Genomic DNA, 21478 nt, shown 5'->3' on the forward strand with positions numbered 1-21478 from the left:
ATTACTAAGGTATGGCCCTTAGTGTACTCTGTGTGTTCAACAATGAGCATTCTCACCTTGGCTAGTCAGGACTCAGCTGCTTGGAAGTGTTCAGTTTACAACTCCCTGGAAATTTCATCCTAAAGGGCTTTTTTCTTTCTTTCTTTCTTTTCCTTTTTTTCTGGGTAGCTCCCTCCTCTCTAGGACCTTTTCTGGAAAATTCTAGACTTTTCAACCTCCATGTACTCCAATCTCTCACAACTCTACTCAGGGACACTGTGACATTCTGCTCAGGTTTCCCCTTCTTATGGTACAGTTCTGGAATCCTTCCTGTCAATGATCTGAGGCAACTGAGGCCTCATACAACTCATTTCCCTTGTCCCAGGTGTCATACTGAGTCAGTAGAAAAATTCCTGAAGAATTCCAGATTCCTCCTAAATGTGGCAGATGATCTGTAAGTCATTAATACTCTGCTATAAAAGAGACCAGGCTTCCATAAACACACTCCAATAGTTCACAGTCTTTGGAAAATGATTATTTATCCCTTTAAAGTTACAATTATGTAAATCTGCCATATCTCATAATAAATGTGCTATTAAATATTTGGTTTTTAACATTAAGGAATAGGTTACGATTTTTGAGAGTTTTACAGATAATTTTATAATAGGCCTGAAGAGGAATGCCATGTGACTTGGGTTCACAAATCCTACTGTAAGTAAAACTACTTCATGCCAGATAGACTTTGAAATGGGAGAGTTCCTTGACCTCCCTCACAGAACACGCAACAGGGTGTGGCTCATCTGTTTGGCCACCACATGCTCAAACCCCTTACAAGAGCGGGAGCAGGCAGACGGGCAGATGCAGGAGCCGGGGCGCATACTTTTGGGCTCCAGCCCCATGGTAGCATCTAGGGATGTGTGTCTGTGACTCCTGAAGCCCCAGAGGATGTGTTACAGTTCTCCTTTAGCTCTGCCATTTGCAAACGTTAAGTGTTAACCAGTTCGGTGCCCTCTTGGTACTAGGGTCCTTGTCTGGCATCCAGGAAGAATCAGTCACAAATAGACTTGAAGGATGGTGAATGAAGGGATTTTACTGAGTGGTGGAGGTGGCTCTGGGTGGGATGGATGGGGAGCTGGAAAGGGGACGGAGTGGGAAGATGCTCTTCCCCTAGAGTTTGGCCATCCCACAGCCGAACTCCTCTCCAACCATCCCCAGCTAAACTCCTCTCAACGTTCAGATGCTCCTTCTCTTCTCTCCTTCTCTACCATGCCACTTTCCTGTTCCTCTGCTCTTTTGCTCATCTGCTTGTCTCCTCATCTGCTGGTGGAGCCTCTTGTTTGGGGTTTATATGGGTACAGGATACAGGGGTATGGCGGGCCAAAAAGGCAAAATTTAGTTTCAAAAACAGGAATGCCTGTTTCCATTTAGAGCTTCAGGTTTCCAGGCTTCAGGATGGGTTCTTTGCCAGGCAACCACCCTCTTCTGCCCAGTATTTCCTTGCTTCCTGTCTGTATCAACTGCAGTAACTTTTATAATCATACTAAAGATATTTTAATAATAAATACAATTATGGGAATTTCAGGTAAATTATAATGTTTAATACAGAATTCTTTTGTGGTTGTGCTTTTGTTTTTGTTTGTGTTTGTTGACTATTCAAAGTGCTTTAAACTACCTCTCTAGTTATGCCTAGCTCAAGGAATTGAAGACGTTAGCTCTCATGTAGAAGAAATACCTATGCATAGAATGATTCAATCAGTAGCAAAAAAAAACTGGCTTGCACAGCATCTCTTCTCCATCTCTCTTATCTTGCAATCACAGCTAAAAGAGATCAGTTAATTCCACTGGGTGAAGAAGGCAGGCTGGAAGGTGCTGTTTTCTAGACATAATTTCCTGGATTGGCCAAACACTATAGATACAGGTTCTAGGAGGGATGTCAGTCAAGCACAGAGAGCTGGGCATCCAGAACCTAGGAAAACAGACATGAGGCACCCTGTGGCAGGGAAGGGGGATTCTACACAGGCTAATAGAAAAGAAGCACAGGTAATTCCAAAGTGGATGCTATTTAGGATCAGGTAAGCAGAGAGAGCTTGCATGGAGGAAAATCTCTCACAGCAAGTAACTGGCAGGGACTCTAGGATTCAGAGCAAGAGAGCCAGTCTCTTGAAATAAGACTGGAAAGAGGAATGCATTCCATAATCTAGAAGGACAATGGTACTACAATAGGGACAAGGCAGAAAACCTCAGATTTGAGTTGAACCAGCCACAGAAGGATCCATTCAGGGTCTCAGAGTGTCAAGCAAGAACTCCTCCTTCCATCCCCTGTATAGGATGATTTGACCTTTTAGGCTTTTATGAAGCTGAGTCCAGTGGAAGGAGTCCAGAGGCAGAGCTATGGGAAGAAAAAGACGATACTGCATGAGAACCCTGGCAGGAGATGCAACCACCAGCCTTCCTGCCATGTGCTCAAATGCCTTATCTTTAGAATAACTTTTGGGGATTCTTTTAGAGGATCTGTTAGTGTGAAATGTGCTACCAGAGAGGTGACGTACTAAGCCCCTAAAAGATCAGCCATTAACATATATTAGTTTACCAGATTAGCCATTTGTTTCAAACAGAGAGAGTAAGGTCCTGAGGGAATAAAATTCAGCCATTTAGATTTAAAGGAAATTTAAAGGGAATAGAGTTCCAGAGCAGGTAATCTAATACATATTACAAATCAGGGAGAAAGTTGTCTTTTATGTTCCTCGTTGTGCACTTCCTTCTAGCCAACATGCCTTGAGAATTTACTATGTGCTAGACACTTCCAAAGCACTTTAAACAGATTAATTCATGTAACCCTCCGATCCTATTGGTATGTTTTATCATTTTTACTTTAGAAATGGAAATATTGAGGCTCAAAAAATTTCCCAAGATTACATAGCTGGTAAGTGGCAGAACCAGGATTCAATCTGTGTCTGATGGCCCAAATATTCTTACAGTAAGGTCTTTCAAAGTCCAAGTGACAGGCATTGATGTTTTCACTAGGGAAGGGGTCATTGGCAACTGTGAGATAGAAGTGGAGCAAAAAAAAAGTATCGCACAGAACAGATCAATAGTTAGCCAGTATTTGTTGGGTGCCAATCATTATCAGAGATTGTGCTAGGTACTAGGGATACTGTCATTGGGAAACCAGATCAACCCAGACCTCATGGGGCTCATAGCCTTACGGGGAAAGAACATTCCTATGCTACAACAGTAGTGATTTAACAAACAAACAAACCTACAAATAAGTATAAACTTTACAGAGGGTTGAAAATAGAGGTACCAGATGGGGCTACCATCCACACAGCTAACACTTCTGTTTTGGTAACTGTCATATTTAAGCAAAAGGAGGGAATTGAAATAATTCTGAAGAACACCCATCTGTAATCCCAGCTATTCAGAGGGCTGAGGCAGGAAGTCCGCTTGAGGCCAGGAGTTCAAAACCAGCCTAGGCAACATAGACCCCATCTCTCTAAAAAAAACAATAAAAGGTATTCTAAAGGTTAGAGAGAATGCGGATAGGAAAATCAGGAAGTAGGGCAATTTGCAGGAAGGGGGAAAATGTGCTGAGATGGATTTATGATGGTAAATTCAAGGTGCATTTGAAACATCCAAGAATTGTCCACTAAACAACCAAAGATAAGGCCAGGTGCCAAAAGCAAGGGAAAGAGATGCTGTTGTGAGCCCTGGAGAATCACTCTGTACACAGCCAAGCTGCATGCAAGAAGGGTCTCAGAGCTCTCCTGGGAATGATCTTCAGTCTGTATCCATGTCTAGGGCTGCCCATGTGGTAGTAATGGGGAAGGAGAGATCATGGAGGGTAAAAACCAAGTTGATAGCAGCATCTGGTATCTGAAACTAAGAATCACTTAGAAATTTCACAATCCTTCTCTTTTAATAACAACAATAGCTAAAATTACATGTGTCTATTCTGTGCCTGGATACAATCTAGTCTAGTTCTCGTTACAACACCATAAAGAAATCACTGTTATTAGATCCCCAATGTAATACCAAGAAAATTTAAGTTCAGGAAGGGTAAGTAACTTCCCTAAGTCCCATCTCTATAAAGGCTGTATCCAGGATTCAAGATTCAAATTCAACTACAGATCAAGAGGAGGAAAAATAAAAGGACTTTTCCTTTCTTTAATTCCTGGTGTGAATGAGGTAGAATGAAATTCCTGGCCAGGCACGGTGTCTCACACCTGTAATCACAGCACTTTGGGAGGCCGAGGTGGGTGGATCACCTGAGGCCAGGAGTTCAAGACCACCCTGGCCAACATGGTAAAAATCCTGTTTCTAATAAAAATTTTAAAATTAGCCAGGCATGGTGGTGCACACCTGTAATCCCAGAAACTTGGGAGGCTAAGGCACGAGAATCTCAAATGAATTTTCTTATTTTACCTGGCAAAAGCAAGATGTATGACTTTACACCCCAATGATATTAGAGGGGAACTTCATTAGTCTGCATTCCTCAGAGTCTAAGGTATTTTAGATACTTTGTCAGACCCCGACAGTCTGAATTTTGTCTCATCTTCTCAACCTTTCAATTGATTGAGATAATGGGTACTCCCTCTGTGTGTTCAAACTAACCTTTGTGGTTGCTTCCATAAGAGATTGGAAGATGGGGAGGAAAAATACAGAAGGAGACATAAGAGGATACCTAATACTGGAAAAACCAGCTTATCAAGAAACGCTCCCAAAGTATCCTTGGAAATACACAGAAGTTGTGCCAGGATAACCAAATGCAGAAGGAAGAGCTGTCTCTTTTCTTAGCACTCACAAGAAGCGGAGAGTAACCATGGGGAAATTACCTGAGCTCTTTAACCTCTGTTCTTCCATCTATGTAAAAAGGCTAACCTGAAAGTCACCCTGTGGAGCTCTTGTAAGGATTTGATGAGCTAGTGCTTATGTGTTCTCTGCACGGTGTGTGGTGCTGAACAAGGCCTCAATAAATGTGTGCCATTTAAAAAAATAGGTAATATATATGAAAGCTTCTATAAGCCCTAAGTGCTATATAAATGTGACTATTTTTTAAACAAAGAGAGAAAATAGACTTAGTTGCATAATGTGAATATGCAGACATCCAGGAGGATCTCTTTCTATCTGAAATATTGATGCTACTGTTTCTCTTTAAGGCCTTTTCTATTTGGTCATGCTTAATGTAATAGTATCTAAAAGCCACTTAGTATTTTCTGTGCAAATGTGCCATTGCAGAATTGAGTAATAAAAGTTGCACCTTTGAAAACAATATGAAACATTTAAGCACCAATGACCTAGTAGCCTCATCTAGCTTTGTGACTCCTTATCATGCAACATCAATGTTTCCATTGTCACTCTGCTGTTTCAGATAACAATGCGGTCTGGACACTTGCCTGTTGGCCATTTAAGAGATTAGAGGCTTTTTTTTCCCTCCTTAGTCTACCACTGTGTTCATTCCCAGCTATACAGTTACCATTTGTAAATCAGTGAAGCAAAAAATTAAGGACACACTAGCAGCCCTGCCTGTGGAATACCAATAACAACAAAGGTGTAGAGTTGCTTTGCTGCCTTGTTGCCGCCTACCATACACCCAACTAAAACATCACTCCTCCAAGTGAGCACAATTATCTCAGTCACCAGGAGGAATAAATGAGGCACAGTGATAACCAGATTAGGATAAAATGAAATAAATTTTCTGGATTTTATAGTACAAAAATGAAGACCTATTTATTTTCTAATGCTTTGTTTTCATGTTTTTGTAGTTTGATTCTCAGGTTAGATTTTAACTTCTATGCTGTCTGGGGTGGTTCCCTAGCTTTGCTCTGAAGTGCAAATTGTTCTGCACAAATGACATCTGATAATTAGGAAACAAAAGAAGGGGGTAAGAAAGTTGTTGAAATACAACTGAGCGAGCTTAGGTTTTTTTCTCTTTGTATGGAGGGAACAAAATCTACCTTCATGGTTACACTATCCCTGCAGAGGCTCTGATGAACTGTCCCATTAGTAAGAAGCCACCACTATGTCTGTATCCTGCCAGTATATTGTATACAACACATATTCTTCCCTCTCAAAAATGCAGGGCAAGCGAAAGAAACAGATTCATATGCAACAACATTTGGGAAATGGCACAAAATCCTCAAACTCCAAATAGTTTCCTGGGTCATTGGACCATGCTTCCAAGTGTTCTCGGAGCAGAAAATACTAGTCCATTGACATGTAAGATTTTTTGTGTTGGGAAATTACCCTAACAGACATTATGATGTAATAGAATGCTACAATAATGAAAACTGGATGACTGTGGCAAAGTAATCAGCAGACAGAATGAACAGCCCTGAAATTTTTTTGAAAATAGAATATACGTAGGGAAGGGACGTATTCATTTCATAAATTATATGGGAAATTGGCTAATTACTTGAAACAAGAGTTTCAGCTTATAACATGACCCAATTAAATTCCAAATGAGGAACTAAACATAATAAAGGAAGCTGGTAGAAAACTAGAAGAAAATGTAAAATAAATAATTAGTTTAGTGGGGCAAGGACTTTTGATATAAACATAATGGAAGACACTATAAATGTTTAAATGATGACAGGTTTACATAAACCAGCCTCCACTAAAAGAAACTAGGACTCTTTGGAGAAGTGACAGATTCCAGGGCTTGGGTAAAAAAAGTACAAGATGGGTCTAGAACATCTTACTGTGCCAGAAAATAAGAGCTTAAAGAATATGAAGATACATCCAAACGATATAGGAACTTCCACTGGCCAAGTCTGGGATTATTTGAACATAATTATAAATGATAATAATAGATTATACCCCATTGAATAAGTTAGGTATCCATGAGTCTATATTGATATAAATTAACAATGAATAACTGAAATTTTGAGTCAAAGTAGGATAATGTAGTGATATAGGAGTTAAAAAGAAATTATTTAGGCAGATAGTGAGGGTAAGAGAGTCCTCAGTAAGGCTTTCCTTTTAATAAAAAGCAGCCCCCAAATCATTTCTTTTCTAACAAAAAAAGCAGCTGCAAAATCGAGCTGCAAGCATAGACAAGCAAGCTGGAAGCTTGCACAGGTGAATCCTGGCAGCTCTGCCAAGAGGGAAAGGCAACCTGGGGGCCAGGCATGTGTGACATGGCAGCTCCGTCTTCCCTTTCTTTGGTCAGTCAACCACGTGTACAGTAAGGAACAGACAACATGGCCAGGTAAAGAACTGATCTGCATAATAAAAGATTAGGGTGGGGTGGCCAGCTTCTTCACCTGCTATGTAAATGGCACATCTGGTCCATCCAATCTTTGGACCCTATGTAAATCAGACACGGCCTCCTCAAGCTAGTCTATAAAACCTCCGCCCCTACCCCTCCCCTTGCTCTTCCTCCTCCCCTCCCCTCCCCCTCCCCTCTCCCACCTCACCCCTCCCCTTCCCAGCCCACCCATCCGCTGCCCCTTCCCCATCCCCCACTTCCCTACTGACCGGAAGTCACACTTGGGAGCCCCTCTCTCTCTCTGCAAGAGGGAGCTATTCTGTTTTTCTTTCAGCTATTAAACCTTGACTCTTTTGTTTTGTTTTGTTTTGTTTTGTTTTGTTTTGTTTGAGAGGGAATCTTGCTCTGTTGCCCAGGCTGGAATGCAATGGCTCCACTCTTAAACTCACTTCTTGCGTGTCCGAGTCCTGGATTTCCCTGGCCTGAGATGACAAACCTGGGGTATTTACCCCAGATAAGGACAAATGATGCTGCTTCAGTAGGATAACACAGCTTCAAAATCTTTCCCTTTAAAACACTGTTACTGAACCACACTTAGGTCTGCCCATCCAATGAAGCAAAGCCAAATACTGATATCAGGATCTGCAGCAAGAGAAAAGTGAGGCATTTATTGCAGGGCGCTCATGCTTAAGACCTGAACTCCCCAGTGAATTACATGTAAGGGTTTTTAAAGGCAGGGAGGCAGAGGTTCCAGGCAAAGTCATAAATCTATACATGGAGGTTATATATTTATTTGACTTAAAAAAAAAAAAAAAAACCAGACATTTTGAAGCAGGGGCCTACAGGTCTTGGGTGGATTCAAAGATACTCTGATTTGTGATTGGTTAAGGACACAAAGATTTGTCTAAAAATTTGAAGTCAGCAGAAAAGAATGTTAGCTGTGGTTTTACCCCCTCCAGGCCCCTCAGGAAGAAATTTAGAAGAAAGAATGGTGGTCACAGTTCAATCCTCAGTTCCTTCTTACCTGAGGCCTATGTGCCAGTGGATGGCATTTTCCATCTCATGGGAGTTGGGGTTTCTGAAAAACAACTCAGGGACATATGTTAAGCTGTTATCTTTAGTTTTTATGGGGAAAACATCTTGTGACTCTAACTTCCTTGGCTGTTGTTTTAAGCTACTATTACCTTCTTGCTTATCAGGTTACTCATTTCCTTCTTCAGGCTAGCTAGGTGCCTGGAATTTCCTTTGAAATAACTCAAGATTTCCATTTCTTTCCATGCTTGTGGGGGATGGGGCATTGGGCTGGCACACCCCTAAGAGGGATCCCTACTCCATCTCAATACTATACTCACTAAAGACAAAAGGGAAAAGATAAACTTTACAGTGAAGGATCCTGACAGATGCCACCTTAATCAAATGTTTAATGTGCCAATCACTGATAATAGGATGAATCTAGGTAGTGTTCTGCCTGGTAAGAAGTGATAGGAAGACTAGAGCTTCCCCTCTGTGATATCACTGACAAAGGTGCATAACCTGAATTTAATCATGAAGAAACCTCAGAGAGACTCATGAGGGACATCCCAAAAAATAATTGATGTGTAATCTTCAAAACTACCAAGGCTGTGAAAATCAAGGAAATACTGAGGAACTGTTCTAGGTTTATGGAAGCCAAAGAGACATGACAATAATATGCAATGTGATTCTCAATTAATCTTTTTACTAAAAGATACTGTTGGGACTATTGGTGAAACTGGAATGGAGTCTGAAGATTAGATGTCGATGATGTACCGATGTTAATTTCCACCAATTGGATGGTGGTATTGTAATTATGTAGAAGAATATCTTTGTTTATAGGAAATGCACTAAAGCATTCAGAGGTGGTGAAGCCTCCCGTAGGCAACTTAGTCTCAAATATTTCATCAATAAAAACATTCTTGCAACTCTTTATAAGTTTGAGATTGTTTCAAAATAATAACAACATTAACCAAAGAACAAGTGTATCTATTCCAAATTCTCTTTTCCCTTCTGCTAGTTAGGTACATCTAAATATTGTGTTTGTATCATAATATGTTTTTGGTATATCTGTTACCACAGTTTAATCTTCCCTTGCACAAATTTAAATGTCAAGCAATAGGGAAATTATTATGCCATAGCCATATCCTAGAACATTATAAATATTTTTAAGTGGTTTTTTTTGACAAATAGGTAACAACATGGGAAGATTCTCATGGTGTTCTATTGTTTTAAAATGAGAGTAAAGTAAAATAGTATTTACGAAACTAACGTGATTCTGAAAATACGTTCACAACCTGAAAGGAAATATGCACTTCAACCAAGGTTATATCTGGGTAGTGTGAATATAGGTGATTTATTTTCATTTTTATTTTGGTGCTATGTCTCAATTTCCTGTAATGACCATTCATTTGTAAACCAAAAAAAATTGAAATTCCAGTAGCAATTAATATAAAGTGATGTGAAGATGAATATGAAAAAACTGTTGATTAAAGAATGAAGGAGCACGGGGAACTTCACCTGAAAATATGGTATATGGTATACTGAGTGTTTTGAATTAAAGATCAGACAGACCCTCAAGAGCAATGGAGAACAATCCATCTCAACCCCCACACCCCAAAATCTTCTGCCTATCCCAAAGCACAGATAAAGTTGTCTTATCTGCCTAAAATCTAGACCTAACAGAGAAGAAAATAATAACCTCTGGTCCTTTCTCTTAAGTTTTCATTAGCTGAACCCATATCACAGGAAGGAAGACTAAAGTCTGACAACAAACCTGGATAAATTTTTGTCATAACCTTTATCCACTCTGAGGGCCCAACAGACTTTGCTCTAAACCATTGTATGTTCTTCGAGCCCACTAAATTCCCCTAAAAATTATTTACTATCTCCCTAAAATGATCCACACTTTTCCCTAAGAAGTAAGGTATGTAAGAGGCTGTATGCCGTTGAAACATTAGGCAGTCACTCTGTGATTCTCCCGGTGCACATGGTAGTAATAAATCTGCGTGCTTTTTCTCTTATTAATCTTCTTATTAGTTGAATTTTCAGCAAACCTTCCAAGAGCAAAGGGGACCTTTTCCCTTCACCCACGCAGAGGACGTCTCTGAGGAAGTGAAACATTGCTGGATATACTATAGAAACCATCATGGTAAAGAAAGTATTAGAATAAGACTGGAAGCCAACTATTTTGCCCAAAGGACAGCCCCTCAGCTGTGACTATGCACCTGATTTCTGTGGCTTTGCTGAAATGTAGCTTTAACCCTGAAGTACCCTAAAGGTGAGCACAGCATGATGGAGAGGTGAGAGCACAGACTCTGACTGCTGGCCTCAGTTTCTTTCTCTGCAGTTTGGTGTGAAGCTCAGAGACGGTGTATAGAGCCCCCAGAGATAGTAGCTAGCACCTGGTGACCCAAGTTCTGCTTGGGCCACAGCTCTGCTGGTGCAGGGAAACCTGGGCAGCCGGAGGTGCACAGACCAGTTCTACTGGAAGCTGGTCCCCATCACCTGTACTTTTCCCACAAGACTCCCTTCCTTATCCCCTTCCTCACCCACAAAAGAACTCTTTCCTTACCCACTACCTGTACTTTACCCCCAAGAAACCCCCTTCGTTACCCACCGCCTTCCTTACTCAATCTGGCCAAGGGCAGATTGCAGGGCTCAGAGTGCAATAAAGAAGGGTCAGTAATCCACAAATCCAAATATTCAGTTTTCTGGCAGATGTAGAATCATTCATATTCTTGAATCAAAAGGATCTGTTCATGATTAGAAGAAAAAAAATCCATCTAATTGCTTTTTTCATTAATAGAAACTGCATATAGAAATCCTCTAGAACAGGCCGGGCGCGGTGGCTCAAGCCTGTAATCCCAGCACTTTGGGAGGCCGAGACGGGCGGATCACGAGGTCAGGAGATCGAGAGACGATCCCGGCTAACACGGTGAAACCCCGTCTCTACTAAAAAATACAAAAAAATAGCCGGGCGAGGTGGCGGGCGCCTGTAGTCCCAGCTACTCGGGAGGCTGAGGCAGGAGAATGGCGCAAACCCGGGAGGCGGAGCTTGCAGTGAGCTGAGATCAGGCCACTGCACTCCAGCCTGGGCGACAGAGCGAGACTCCGTCTCAAAAAAAAAAAAAAAAAAAGAAATCCTCTAGAACAACGTCATACACCATGGAGTTGACAATTCATCACACTCTATTCTAGGCTCAGCTTCAGCATATCTGAAATCAGCTAGGAGGCTTCTGTTGATACAAAATACAGTGTTTGTAGTCTGATCTAGTCCTGCGACAGGTGGTAAAGAAGTATGAACTGAAACTGCCATATGGCGATGTGAAGGAAATGTTTCTCTCCAGAGAAATACTTGAAAGTGTCATAAAAACAGTAAAAACATTTAACATCTCAAAAGGCTTAAATTCAGTATGTACATAAACTGTGTCAACTTTGGAGTCAGGCTGCTTTCGTTCAAATCTCAGCAGATAGATGATACCCAGGCAGATAAGTAATGTGACTTTGTGCAAGTGACTTTGTTATGCCCAGACCCTCTATTCCCCAAAGAAGACCACCAGAGTCCAGAGTCAAAGCCAAGCAGCAAGGATCTTTACGACAAGTTCGAACTTGGTCCCTCCATTACACAGCATACAAGAGGGCCCCGAACAATGCGAGTGTTTGCTTTTTATAGCCCGAAAGTTACAGGGGAACAAAGGAATTCTTTTTGGTTCCCGCGCTTTCAGTAAAACTTTGAACAGCTGCCTCCTTATCGGAGACTTTTCCAGGTGGTGTTTGTACTGGGCTCAGGAAGTTTGAGAGATATATGGCGATATGTGGTGGGATGGGAGGATGGGATGTGTTTGTACTGGGCTCAGGAAGTTTGAGAGATATATGGCGATATGTGATGGGATGGGAGGATGGGATGTGTTTGTATTGGGCTTGTTTGTTTTGAGCCCGGGGCTGAGGAATGTGCCCGGCTCCTCTCAACTTAAACTCCGGAAGCTTTGGTTTCCTCATAGAAAACAGGGAATAAGCCCTGGGGGTTATAGTGAAAATGAAAAGAAATAATGTATATACAGCAACTAGCCTGGTCTCTGGTCTATGTGGAAAACACTTATAAGATTATCATTGTCGTTATTGTTTTTATATTATGAATACATTTGTTGTGTTACATATAATTCATGTCTGCCTCCTGTGAAAGTATGTATAGGCATACAGATGGAGATGGTAAGAGAAAAGAGGAAGAGAAAAAATCAGAAAAATATATGCCTGATTCACCCTCCCAATCCTGCTACTCAAACCTTTTATTCTACGCCCAGTCTTCCCCATCTCCGTAAATGGAATACCATCCACCCAGTTGCTCAAGACAAATATTTCAGAGTCAGTGTTATTATCTCCCTTTCCCTTACTGGCTGGCCACTCTCTATCTAATTTCAGTTATTATAATCCCATCATCATCTCTCCCTGGATTTTATATTTTTATTTAGCTTTGTCTTCCTAAATCTTCTCCCTGCTTTCATTCAGAGCCCCTCTAACTACATAAAACCAGAACTTTCTTCTTAAAATAGAAATTAGATCACATTTCTCTTCCCAACTGGAAACACTTTAGTGACTTCTCATTGTACTTCAAGTAAGACGCAAACACCTTTCTAGGGCCTCCAAATCTCTGCAAAATTGGGTTCTCGATATTCCTGAACACCACCTCCTACACCCTCCCTGACTATATTTCAGTCCCTTGAGCAAGCCAAGCTCCTTTCCACCTCACAACCTGTGCACAAATTGTTCTCTCTGCCTGGAATACTCCCCCATTTTTGCATAAATGTCTGATTCCTTTCTGACCTTCAAGCCAGAATTTCAAGGTCAATTGCTCAGAGAGGCCTTCGCAGTACACCAGCTGAAGCAGACGACCTCCTCACCTCAGTTATTCCGTAGATCCACATTGTGTCTTAACAGCACATAAAATAACTTTTATTTTATTAGTTTTTTATTTTTTCTTGTGTCTGTCTCTCCCAAAGACTGTAAATAACTTGAAGGCTAGGGCCATATCTGTCTTTTCCATTTTTTCACTTGCAGTGCTCAATATGATGCACTGTGCTGGGCATAGAGAAGATGTTCAGTGAATATTTGATGTAAGAAATTGGGGAATTGAATAAAACAATCTTGTAAATTTCCTTCGTTAAAATGCCCTAGATGCATAATAATTTATTTTAACTCATTACTGAAAAGTCAGTGAGGAAAAAAGACAACACATTTTTATATGTTTATATGTATGCTTAAAGGGTTAGAAGTGTTTGATCTTTTATGGATCAATTGTTCAAGAATTATCTGTTGCCTAGAAAGAGATCATGTGAAAGAGGCAAATGTAAATTCAGGAATTTTGCTCATCGCAGTTAATTGACAGTTTCAGGGCCAATGGATCACATGAGTCACTTTTTAGAAATCTTTCTCCTATTTTAGAGGATACAGTGGTTTGAAACCAACATCACAACAGCATGTTTCATAGGACTTGTTCCTTATTGATCATGGGCAAAGTCCAATTTCAAGCAGGTAATTGTCATCTGAGGGCCTGACTTCTCATGGGCCCCAGCTGCTTTTTTTCTGGATAATTTAGGCAATATTAGAAGTTGACTGCAGTGAATGTCATGTTGTGTCTCTCAGATCCCCCTCTTTGGAACTTGGGCCCTCACCCCCCAGCAGCTTGTGTGCTATTGAAGAGAGCTAAAGTCCAAGGTCATGTCCCATCTCAGGGGATGGTCTTTATTCAAAAGCTGCCCTGGGTGCATTGAGAGTGGAGGAAATCCAGCCTCTTGCATAACGTGATGGCACAAATCCGAGGAGCCATTCCAGCTCCAGAGATCTGTTGGACTATTAAGGCCTATGTTGCATTTACATTGACTGCACTGAGTTTAGCTCCCACCTCTGTCCAATCCTACTTTCTTTACTTCCCTACAGATGTTGATCCCAAGATCACTCCCAGTAATATTCCTGCAGCCAGATCTCCATCTCAAGGTAGAAAAGATAATGTCTTTGATATGGTCTGGCTGTGTCCCCACCCCAATCTCATCTTGAGTTATAGTTCCCATAATTCCCATGTGTTATGGGAGGGACCCACTGGGAGATAATTGAATCATGGGGGTGCTTTTCCCCATGCTGTTCTCGTGGTAGTGAATAAGTCTCACAAGGTCTGATGGTTTTACAAGGGGTTTCCCCTTTCTCTTGGCTCTCATTTCTCTCTTGCCTGTTGCCATGTGAGATGTCCCTTGCTCTCGATTGTGAGGCCTCCCCAGCCATGGGGAACTGTGAGCCCATTAAACCTCTTTTTCTTTATAAATTTTACAGTCTCAGGTATGTCTTTATCAGTAGCATGAAAACGGACTAATACAGTCTCCTTCTTAAGACACTGATTAAAGTGATTTGGTGCCACATTTTTTTATACCATTCCCCTTTTCCTTGGCTTGAAAGGAGTCCTTTGGGAAAAGGGTGAATAAGAGAGTCTGCTGTCCAGCTCTCTCCTAACCATAGGTGGTATTTAATGACAGTTTTGAAAATGTTGATGGCACAGTCTCCTGCTGACCCATCTTGAAACCGAAACTATCATCCATTTCCTTTCTACACTCCATGGCTTCTTCCCAGTACAGATAAAAATGCAAGATGGACCACTTCATTCTAATTAATTAGGAAGAGACTAATCATAGATACATACTTTGATATAATTACAGTTGTCCTCCCAACTGTGGTTTTGTACTCCAAAGTTTCCCCATGGTCAACTTTAGTGCAAGAATATTACATATAGCAAGATATGTTGGGAGCGACAGCGAGATCATATTCATTTGACTTTTGTTACAGTATGTTGTTATAATTATTCTATTTTATTAGTAGTTATTGTTGTTTGTCTCTTACTGTGCCTAACCGATACATTAAACTGTATCATAGGTATGCGTATATAGGAAAAATCACAGTATAAGTAGGGTTCAGTACTATCTGTGGTTTCAGGCATTCGCTGGGGGTCTTGGAATATGTCCTCCATGGATAAGGTGAGACAACTGTATTTTAAAGACATGTGTTATGAGCTGAATTGGGCCCCATCCCCCAAAATCAAATGTTGCCATCCTAACTTGAGAATGGGATTGTATTTGGAAATAGGATTTTTAAAGAGGTAAAGTTAAAAGGCGGTCATAGGTGTGGGCCCTAATCCAACACAAATTGTGTGCTTATAAAAAGAGGAGATTGGGACAGAGCCACAAACAGAAGGAAGACCATGTGAAGACACACAGGGAAAAGACAGCCATCTAGAAGCAAAGGAGGGAGGCCTCAGAAGAAACCAACCCTGCCAAACACCTTGATCTCAGGCTTCAAGCCTCCAGCACTGTGAGAAAATAAATTTATGTTATTTAAGCCACACGGTCTGTGATACTTTGTTATGGCAGCCCCCAGGAAGTAATGCAACATGGAATCATAAGACTTGTGGATTTTGTTTCATGTCCTTTAAATGCCCTGAGCACATCTAAAAGGTCAGGCAGAGGCACCAATAGAGGGGCTCCAAAAAGTCTCTAGGCTGTCTGACTTCTTTGACCCTTGCCCTGGTTTCTCTGACCCATCCTGTTTTCCATATATTTATTTCTGCTTGGTGAGGGTACTATGAATTGATCATTTGGTTTTAGAGTGTTTCCTCCAGTCACATCTTGAATTCCTGTACACATTTTCCTCTGCTTTTATGCTGTTGCTGTTATATCCTGCACCCCATGCCCCAGGAAGTGATCCTGGCCAGGTTTCTACTAATTTAGCTCTTCCTGAAAGAGGAAATCAGCTGGAAATTTCAGGAGCTGCACACAGGTTAGAGGGCCGGAGTTACTAACAGCGGAATCATCATATTGATTTTATTCTGATCCCTTACCTAAAGATTTAGCAAATACATCTTATTGGACAGCCTAGGGCTTCCTAGATTTAAGGCATCTGACTGTAATGTATCGACCAAATTTAATTAAGGGAAAGAAAAAAAATTAGTAAATATATAGATTTGAAAGGTTTGAAATGATAATGGCACAGTCTCCTGCTGACCCCTGACCCATCTTGAAATGGAAACTACCATCTGCTTCCTTTCTCTACTCCTTAGTGTCTTTCAATTTTGCACAAATGTCTTGTCCCTTTCTGACGCTCTGGAATAGATAGATAGATAGATAGATAGATAGATAGATAGATAGATATTATAAATAATATGTAAACATATATATATGTATTTTTTTTTATTTATTTTTTTTCCAGAAAAGAACTTCACTGTAAGTGACAATTCCCATTGTCCCCCAGGAATCCTTTATGTGACAGTTTGGGGCCTACATTCAGTCTTCCCAGGCTCTCTGCTGATCAAATCATCTCTGATGATTGTCTCATGGCACCATCATGCTTCTGCCATCTTGTACCTGCACCACTGCAGCCACTCAGGAGCCCTCAAGGGGCCTGGACTGTATAGTGTTCTATGGCAGAACAGGCACCTCAGTCCCATGCAAGTACAGTTAAAGAGCATCAAATCTGTGCTGCCCACATGGAAATGCTCAGCTTCTGGTACAATAGCTGTTTAATTGCTTCACGTACAGCCCCCTCTCCTGTCCTTGGACTCAGTTAAGATGCAGGGACCCAACTGAGTGACAGGTTCTGCTCTGTGCTCCATAGTGATGACTAAGGCTTTGTTTCTGGGTCAAGCTTGTCACGACTCCTTTTTCTCTTAGGGGAAGCTCTCTCCTAGCATATTCCTCAGTGTCTCATGCAAAGAGGTTTCTGGTAAGCTGTGAATATGCCCGGGAGGGCTGAATAGTCATTTCTAGGACAAGCCAGGGACTTCCTGCCTCCAGTAACTCTCTCCACGGCTTCCCTCAAATATGTTTATAGGGTGGGAGTTATAGACAAAAAGTAGAGAAGATACCATTGCTTCTTGAGGGAGAAGCTCAAATGCTGGCTTTATTTTCCCTGGATATTCTACTTGGCTCTTGTGCCTATTGTCTGGTTTGAGTTAGGATGTTCAACTTTTGACTTATTATTATCACAGATGGTTCTAGTGCCCTTACTCGTGCAAACCAAAAAGTATGTGAGACAGGTCTCAATCAATTTAGAGGTCTATATTGCCAAGGTTAAGGGCCATGGCCCACGGCACAGCCTCAGGAAGTCCTGAAAGCATGTGTCTAAGGTGGTTGAGTTACAGCATGGTTTCTTACATTTTAGGGAGACAGAAGTTACAGGCAAAGACATAAATCAATACATGGAATGTACACATTGGTTCAGCCCAGAAGGGCAGGACATCTTGAAGGGAGGTAGGGGGCATCTTTCAGGTCATAGGTATATTCAAAGATTTCCTGATTGGCGATTGGTCAAAAGAGTTAAGCTCTGTCTGAAGAGTTGAATTTGGAAAATAAAATAAAATAAAGGCTTGAGTAATTTAGATAAGGGGGACTGTGGAAGCCTCTAGGTAGCAGGCTTCAGGGAAAATAGATGGGAAATATCTCTTATCAGACTCTAAAATATGTCAGACTCCCCTGAAAAGACCTAGTAAGGGAAATATATTCTCTACAGAACAGAAATTTCCCCCATAAGAGATGATTTTGCAGGGCTTTTTCAAAACATGTCAAAGAAATACATTTTGAGGGTAAATATTTTGCCTGCTATCTGTCATATGATGCTATACTAGAGTCACATTGGAATTTGGTACCCTATTGTTACAAAGAGTTTGTTTTGTTAGTCTTAAGATCTCTGTTTTGATTCTAATGCTGGTCAGTTGTTCCTGAACTCCAAAGGGCAGAGGCCAGAATGAGGCATGAATAGCTCTTCCTTCCTGTCATGGCCTGAACCAGTTTTTCAGGTTTCTTTGGGGTCCTCTTGGTCAAGAGGGGGCCCATTTAGACTATTGAGGGGGCTTAGAATTTTATTTGAGATTTACACTTGTTTACCAGAGAGTGATGACAATACATCCAAAATCTGTCACCTAAGATCTTGTACATGTCCTGTCAGCCTAGTCTTTGTTGGAAGATCAGTATTCTGTTCTGGCTGGTTCCTGATTTTACTCAGTGTACCTCCTCCCTTGATCACGAGAGGAGTTTGAGATCTTTTTTAGTAACAATACTGAAAAGTTTCTTTCTGTGTGGAGTCCAGATGAAAGGTAAACACTGCTGGATGTTTTAGTTTGAAAAATCTCATGTCTAATTTGATGTGGAAATGGATTTTTTTAAATGACATATATGATGACATTATATTTTGGACTGGAGAGAAAGTGATATGGTTTGGCTGTGTCCCCACCCAAATCTCATCTTTAACTGTAGCTCCCATAATCCCCATGTGTCATGGGAGGGACCCAGAGGGAGGTAATTAAATCACGAGGGTGAGTTTTTCCCATGCTGTTCTCATGATAGTGAGTAAGTCTCATGAGATCTGATAGTTTTATAAAAGGCAGTTCCCCTACACATACTCTCTTGTCTGCTGCCATGTAAGATGTACCTTTGCTCCTCCTTGGCCTTCTGCCATGATTGTGAGCAACCCCCCCAAGCCATGTGGAACTGTGAGTCCATTAAACCTCTTTTTCTTTGTAAATTACCTAATCTCAGGTATGTCTTTATTAGCAGCATGAGAATGAACTAATGCAGTAAATTGGTACCAGTAGAATGGTGTGCTGCTATAAGGATACCCAAAAACATGGAAGCAGCTTTGGAACTGTGTAAGGGCAAATGTTGGAACAGTTTGGAGGGCTCAGAAGAAGACAGGAAGATGTAGGAAAGTTTTCAACTTTCTAGAGACTTGGAGAGCTCAGAAGACAGGAAGATGTGGGAAAGTTTTGAATTCCTGGAGACTTGTTGAATGGCTTTGACCAAAATGCTGATAGTGATATGGACAATAAAGTCCAGGCTGAGAAAGTCTGAGATGGAGATGAGGAACCTGTTGGGACCTGCAGTAAAGATTACTCTTGCTATGCAAAGAGACTGGCATCATTTTGCTCCTGCCCCAGAGATCTGTGGAACTTTGAACTTGAGAGAGATGATTTAGGGTATCCAGCAGAAGAGATTTCTAAGCAGCAAAGCATTCAAGAGGAAGCAGAGCACAAAAGTTTGGAAAATTGGCAGCCTGATGATGTGATAGAAAAGAAAACCCCATTTTCTGGGAAAAAATCAAGCAGGCTGCAGAAATTTGCATAAGTAATAAGCTGCAGAATGTTAATCACCAAGACAATGAGAGAAATGTCTTCAGGGCATGTCACAGACCTTCTCAGCCTCTCCTTTCCCATCATAGGTTCACAAGCCTAGGAGGAAAAAATGGTTACTTGGGCCAGGGCTTCCCTGCTGTATGCAGCCTTAGGACTTGGTGCCCTGTGCCCCAGCCATTGCAACCATGGCTAAAAGGGGCCAACATAGAGCTCAGGCCATTGCTTCACATGGTGTAAGCCCTATACCTTTGTGGCTTACACATGGTGCTGGGCCTGTGAGTACACAGAAGTCAAGAATTGAGGTTTGGGAACCTCTGCCTGGATTTCAGATGGTGTATGGAAATGCCTGGACGTTCAGGCTGTGGTGTGCTGCAGGGGCAAAGCCCTCACAGAGAACCTCTGCTAGGGAAGTGCAGAAGGGAAATGTGGGGTGGGAGCCCCCACACAGAGTCCTCACTGGGGCACTGCCTAGTGGAGCTGTGAGAAAAGGGTCACCATCCTCCAGACCCCAGAATGGTACAGCCACTGACAGCTTGTACCACGCACATGGAAAAGTAACAGACACTCAACGCCAGCCCATGAAAGCAGCCAGGAGTGGGGGCTGTACCCTGGAAGGCCACAGGGGTAGGGCTGCCCAAGACCATGGGAACCCACCTCTTACATTAGCATGACCTGGATGTGAGACATTAAGTCAAAGGATATCATTTTGGGGCTTCATGATTTGACTGCCCTGCAGGATATGGGACTTGCATGGGGCCTGTAGCTCCCTCATTTTGGTCAAATTCTCCCATTTGGAACAGGTATATTCCTGCATCCTCATTGTATCTAGGAAGTAACTAACTTGGTTCTGATTTTACAGGCCCATAAGTTGAAAGGTCTTGCCTTGTCTCAGATGAGACTTAGGACTGTGGACTTTTGAGTTAATGCTGAAATGAGTTAAGACTTTGGGGGACTGTTGGGAAGGCATGATTGGTTTTGAAATGTGAGGATATGAGGTTTGGGAGGGGCCAGGGTTGGAATGATATGGTTTGACTGTGTCCCCTCCCAAATATCATCTTGAAATTTTAGCTCCTATAATCCTCACATATTGTGGAAAGGACCTGATGGGAGGTAATTGAATCATGGGTTTTTTCCATGCTATTTTTGTGATAGTGAATAAGTCTCATGAGATCTGATGGTTTTATAAATGGGAGTTATCCTGCATACACTTTTTTGCCTGCTGCCATGTAAGATGTACCTTTGCTCCTCCTTGTCTTCTGCCATGATTGTGAAGCCTCCCCAGTCATGTGGAACTGTGAATCAATTAAACCTCTCTTTCCTTATAAATTACCCAGTCTTGGGTATGTCTTTATTAGCATTGTGAGAACAGACTCATACAGACGGTAATGTTGTATAGGATTGTTCAAGCATTTGTCATCACTGAATCCTTCAAATATGTAACTTGGGATCGTCTGCTGACCAGAAATGACTTTGTTCAATAAAATACTCCTTGAGATAATGACATTTTCTATTTTTTACTGGTATGTAAATGTGAAATGCTGCTGTTATTAAAACAAGAGTTTAGAGCTAAGGTGTAATGAAGGTTTTGTTTGTTTGTTGGCTAATTTTTCCATATGGAAAATGATATGTAAATATAGCTTTCATAAAGATTTAGCAAAAGTGGAAAGCAAGAGAGGTAGAAAAGAGTTGATTCCATGAATGTAAAACAATGGCTTTTGATTTTTCACTGTGCCATCATCCCATTCAAATGTGCATGTGACCTGGTGTTGGAGAATGCTCAGGGGACAGGCCCAGGAGCTGCTTCCAACTACCATGTTTTTCCATCACAGGCTGCTGTGCTATGGCTGATGCTGCAGTTCCAGAGCAGGCTCCCTGCTGTGATTCCACTCATGAGATGTTTCCCAGCAGAGGAACTAGCCACAGTGAAAGAGGTGACCCCCATTTCCTGTTTCTGGGAAGGCTGCAGAACCAAGCTTTGAAGTGGATTGCCAGCCCAGTTCCAAGCTAGATGCCCAATCTACAAGCTAGATGTCAAAGGTCATACTGAATCTTTGATGCATGACAGAGGCTGATACTGGAAGCTTTGTAAAAGCAAATCTTCCTGGGTATCAAAGGAA

General features: G+C 41.5%; 1 long non-coding RNA gene across 2 annotated transcripts in view; it reads right to left on the reverse strand.

The window, feature by feature from the left end:
* The window catches only part of LOC135965035 (uncharacterized), a 50314-nt gene that overhangs the window by 7974 nt on the left and 20862 nt on the right, over positions 1–21478 (reverse strand). The gene's annotated exons all lie outside the window — the stretch shown is intronic.

This window comes from Macaca fascicularis, chromosome 9, assembly GCF_037993035.2.
Source record: "Macaca fascicularis isolate 582-1 chromosome 9, T2T-MFA8v1.1".
NCBI classification, from domain to species: Eukaryota; Metazoa; Chordata; class Mammalia; order Primates; family Cercopithecidae; genus Macaca; species Macaca fascicularis.